Source organism: Falco rusticolus, chromosome 3, assembly GCF_015220075.1.
Source record: "Falco rusticolus isolate bFalRus1 chromosome 3, bFalRus1.pri, whole genome shotgun sequence".
Lineage (NCBI taxonomy): Eukaryota > Metazoa > Chordata > Aves > Falconiformes > Falconidae > Falco > Falco rusticolus.
In genome coordinates, this window is record NC_051189.1 from 15,998,115 (window position 1) to 16,003,479 (window position 5,365).

General features: G+C 39.9%; 1 long non-coding RNA gene across 1 annotated transcript; it reads right to left on the reverse strand.

Annotated features, from left to right (window-relative positions):
- Positions 1-815: 815 nt before the first annotated feature.
- Positions 816-3,366, reverse strand: LOC119143998. Its single transcript, XR_005102921.1, has 3 exons — positions 3,288-3,366; positions 1,898-2,001; positions 816-930 (listed from the first exon to the last, which is right to left on the reverse strand). It is a non-coding gene; the product is annotated as an uncharacterized LOC119143998 (long non-coding RNA).
- Positions 3,367-5,365: the final 1,999 nt, after the last annotated feature.

Genomic DNA, 5,365 nt, shown 5'->3' on the forward strand with positions numbered 1-5,365 from the left:
CACCTATTTTAACCCTTGTGTTATTTTTTTTCCTGTTTTCTCTATACTGCTTCTCTTTTCTTACTACCTCTCCTAAGAGTTTATTTTAGAGAGCTATTCTGAAAGCAGAATGAAGAGTGAATTATTCTGTGCTCTTTGGTGCTTATGATTTTCAGGGTGGATGGTCCTGTATACATGGAAAACTGGCTAGGAGACTTCATGAGCTTCAATAAAGGTAAAGCTAACTGAATGCTAATGGAGAAAATAAGTGAGGGTGTTTCTCCAAGCTCTGCCAGGATTAGAGGCCACTGTATCATAGGAGACCACTTTCTCCCTTTGAAAAACCACATCTTGCCCTGGTTAGAAGATTGGATGGACCTTGACAGAGGAACTGAGGGGCTCTGGACTTGCTGAATTTGGAACTGGGCTCCCATTTAAAATCTGAGCAAAAGCATAGCCAAACAATAGATTTCTCACATTTCTTCAAATCTTAAATCTCTGCCTTGTAGAGATCTAAAATGTTTGACTGGGTTTTCTTACCTTCTGGTTTTGAGCTGACCGTTAACCTCATGAGATGACTTGCTCCTGTGCATTCCAATGGTTTAAGTAAGTAACCATTTTTTTAAAGTCTTCTGAGGTCAGAGGAAGAATTCCAAGTCTTTTTGAGGCTCTACCTCTAAAAGACAGTTTTTAACGAGAAAATTCACATACAAATTCTGTCTTTAGATTCTGCTTCAGTAAGTCTCCAGGTTCAAGTCTCAAGCCTACATAAAGGGTTTTAAATACCTTTCTTGTCTAAAAGGGATTATGCAAAGATAGTACTTCCTTACCTTCCAGATCTGGGCTCTCTACATGTTCACACTGATGACTGTTTACTTCTTTAGATACAAATAAAGCGGTTTTTGTTTACTGTGTTCCTCTCCTTGTCTTCCTACTGCTCTTGACGTACCTCTAGAAGAACATACTGGATTTCACTTTGGTTCCTGTCTCATTGGCAGGATTAGTATTTAAATTTGAACAGTTGCTTTGCAGAGTACACCCTTGTTCTCCTCATCCTGGCTGTAGTACCTCTGTGCTGTGGTGCCCTTTGCACAATGCATTTCTGCCTTCTTGAAGGATGTACACTACACGCAAGGGGTCTAGTAGAGGGGGATATGGCAGAAACAGAAGATCCAAGGAATCATGCAGGTGGCTATTTAACCTCAAGGGTTAATACAGTTATTTGGCACACGCCTCTCTTTAGTTCTTTCATTCCTACTGTATTAAGGGTATAATGCAATTTGAAATAGCACCTCTGTACCTTTGACAGGTACAATGAACCATGGGTCACTTTTGAAAACCTAATATGCCTGGGAAAATAAATGGCATAAACTATAAACAAAATACCTTTCAATGATGCATTGATAAGAAAAAACCGGTATTACAGCTCTCTGGGAAATAGGTATCATTCCCAGTGGTGATATTTTGCATATTTTAGTCAGGACTGGGAACCACAGGAGATACAGTGCTTTCCTGTCAGAACTTGATTGTAGAATTTGTACATAGTGAAAGCATGCCAAACCCTACCCTTATTAACTGTTTGACTATTCCTACAGGCCCATACATATAATCTATGTGGTTGCAAAACAGGAACAGTTGCAGGACAAAGAACATATTGTTAAATTAAAGACTTTCATAGTTATTGCCTGCAGTATGCAGGAGGAGAAAAAAGAAACGTAGCAGGAGATTGTGAAGGCATGTATATAAAGCTGAAACAAAAGAGCATGCTGAGTTCAAGGAACTCACTGGTTTAACCTACTTCTTTCCTATCTGAACTATATTGTGTTTACCTTGTTAGTTGGCAGCATGCTTTGATTTAGAACAAAATATCCATTGAAGAAATGTATGACATAGTTTGATGTTGCACCTGTTTGCTTACCCTAAGTCCTGGTGTTCGACTAATCTTGCACTCCTGCTTTGTGGCTAAATGGATTCACACATCGCATTTTGTGCCTGCTTGTGTGTTCGTGTCTCTAGCTGTACCTGTAGAAAACAAGTTAATTGTACTTCCAGCATGCTTGCTATGTAGGCAAAAATAGTGTCTGACCAAACAGTCCATTGCTTCTATGCCTGTGATTACATCCAATTTGCATCAATTTTTATTGTATTTGTATAGTTTTTTTCATATTACCTCCTCTCATTGTTACAGAGCTTTGCCTGCCTCCCTGGTTTTGGCATTAAGCAAGCAGATGATTTAGCAAGTAGGCATGAGATTACTTCCTACCGCTACGCTGGGAGATATTTCTGCTCTGCCTCAGCCCTATGACAGAGTCAAAAATCCTGTTTCTTTCAGTTCTCAGCTCTTTCAAAATTTGTACTGCAGTGGGATTTGGGCATCGACAACCTCTGCTGGCTCTGGTGGCTTCAAAGAACTGTGATCCACTGTGCAGCTGTTAGGAAAATGGAAATCCAAAAGGCTGGCATTAGACCCCCAAAAGCGTAACACTAGCATCAATGGGGATAACACTGTCAAATACGAGTGTCATGAATGATCTGTAAAATCTACATTTGGTGTCAAGTTCAAACCCCCATTTCTTACAAATCTGGGATAGACATCTAAGAGGAGAAAGCTATGTGCTCATACCATTTAATGTAAGTTATTATCCCTATTTTGCACATATTTTATGATTCTACGTTAAAAAAAACCCTACTCTTAATGTCACTGAGGAGGATTGAATCTGACCAGGTTCTGTAGCTTTCCCCCTGTGACTGAGCAAAGCAGTGCAGCTTGCACCACCAGTTTGTTATTAGGCTCTTTCAGAAGACTTTGATCATCACTGATCTATTCTACATTTAGTTGTATCAGCGACACAAAGACGAAGGTCTTGTTGTCTCACTGCTGTTCTTTCAAGCTGTCTGAACCCTTACTAGCTGTGCACAGCAATTACAGTTTGGCCCACAATTAGTGGCACCTTTTGCTGGCTGCTGGTAGGCATAAACTGAATCTAGCTGTGGTGGTTTACACTAGTGGAATAATGGGCCTGATGCACTGGCAAATGTTCCAGTGGTGGGAAGGAAGCGTGGTCCAAACTAGAAACCTCTTTATCCACTGACTAGGTGTGGAACCGGCCAGAAAGGCTTTTTTCTCTTTTGTTTTGTTTTGGGGTTTTTAGCATGGATATTTTCTCCCAAATGACCCTGTATTGCTGAAATAGGTACATGTTATTCTGCCAAAATATCAAACTTCAAGGGAAGTTTGAGAAATGGTGTATTTGGATAAGACTGTTGTATGTGGGTGTTAAGTTCCTAGTAAGTTCCAGCTGACTTACAAAGAATCTGAAGAATGCAAAAGCTGGTCTCCAGTGTGGCAACAGAAAATTTCATTTAAGGACAAACAGGTTGCATGACTGCAGCATCTGTAGGAAGGAGAGAGAATAGTAATTAAGACAGGAATATGAATTAAGATTTTGTCATGTGATTTCATTGAGGGGAGGAATTACAGTAATCTGAGATCTCAAAGGCCAATTCTTTCCATTTCATGAATTCTTATAATTTCTAGTGAAAATGAGACTATGAAAGAAATCGCCATACCACTGGACAGTCCAAAGCCCTATTTTAGGTATTCAGAATTAGTAGCAAAAAGGGAAGTAAATAAAAACATTTCCCTTCCAGAGCAATGAAGTGGAACAGAGCTATGATTGTTGGACTTCAGTAAACATCTAAGTATAATGCCAAATGAGAACTGTTTTGAATATAGAAAAGATTACAAAAAGAAATTCTAAAATTTTCATGATTCACGGGAAATTAGGCAAAGATGAAACAACTGCGGACATGTTGAAAAGGGGTTTAATGGGACGAGTAACCTGATCTAATTTTGATTTTAGTGCTATTTTGAACAAGGGACTAATGGACCTCTAGATGTCTCTTCCCACCTGAATTCTTCCATGCATTTTTCAGCTGACTCTATGAGAAGTGGGTACTAATACAAAACATCAGGGGTTGCTCTTGACACACATTGCCAAGTTTTTCATTAGTGACTTTTATATAAACAGGAAGAGTGTGCAAATTAAATTAGCTGTTGACACAAAGCTGAGAGGCATCATCAATACAGCAGAGGATCAGAATATGGGAGGTAATGAAGAATTTTGATGAGTGAGCTAATAGAAATGGATGTGTGTATAACTGTATGAGGTGCAAGGTCACGTGCTTAGCAAATAATCACAAGAATTTCCACTATAAACCGTGGTTGCATCTATTGAAAAGGACAGAAAACAGAAAGAGTAGTGTACACTAGTCAGTCACAGGCTAAGGAGCTATCACTGCTGTGAGGTGTCTGTAAAAGAGCAAATGCCATATAGCAGATCAAGTACTTTGAGCAGGGATAAGAAAGTACTAATACCATTGTTCTCCATTAAAAAAATATTAATAATAAAAAAAATTTAAAAAAACAACCACCAAACAAACTAGGAGTGGGAACAACAGAAGTTCAAAAGGGGACATTTTAACTAAAAGAGATTTTTGGCATAAGAATGAATGGTCATCAGCTGACAACAGGTAGAAATTCAAGACTTTAGGACAGTTTCTCATTATGAGCAGCAAGAGCAAAAGCTTTCAACATTTCCAGCTACAGTGTGAAAAGGAAAATTCTGAGTATAGCTCATTGTGATACCAGGGATGATTTTTGATGATGCAGGCGGTCCCTGTTAGGGCCGTAATTATATTAAAAAGCCTTAATTGGCCCAGCTTTACCTGGGACTTCCATCCATCACTTCCACCCACTGAGCCCAGGGCTCTATTAAAGTTTAGGTCTGGGTTCCCAGTACTTACCAGAGCTATATCATAGCTAGATGCCTAGATGGGCATGCCTTGCAGTTCTATTTCCTTTTGCTCCTGACTGGACTTCTGGTTAGACTCTGAACCTGGTTTGTTCTTTGCTTTGTATGGGACTGTTAAACAGATCCTGTTGCCAGTACTTGGCCTGGCTTGCTGTGTTTAAATGTTGTGGATGAGAGCACAAACTGTACTAAGGTCACCCTCAGCTTCTAGTTTATCCTTCCTTGTGGAGCAGTCCTACTCTTGCTGCTCCTTGACATCCCTATTGTTGTGTCCATGCATTCCTTAAATAGCTTGGTATGTTCCAAAACCTTACAGGCAATATGGATATCAATGTCTCAAGCCTCCTAATGCTCCCTGAAAGGATAGCTTGGTAATCCTCTGTCGCTACTTCACGTCTATCAGAATGAATGCGGAAGGGTTCCATGAGGTCACTGTAAGCAGAGAACCCAAACCCAAACTTATTCCACTCCTCCAGCCACTAGACCGCATGTCTTCCCTCAAGAAAGCCTCATTGCCTGAGCAGTGGATAACATGTAGGGTATGCAAGCTCGTGGTGAATGAAAGTATATCA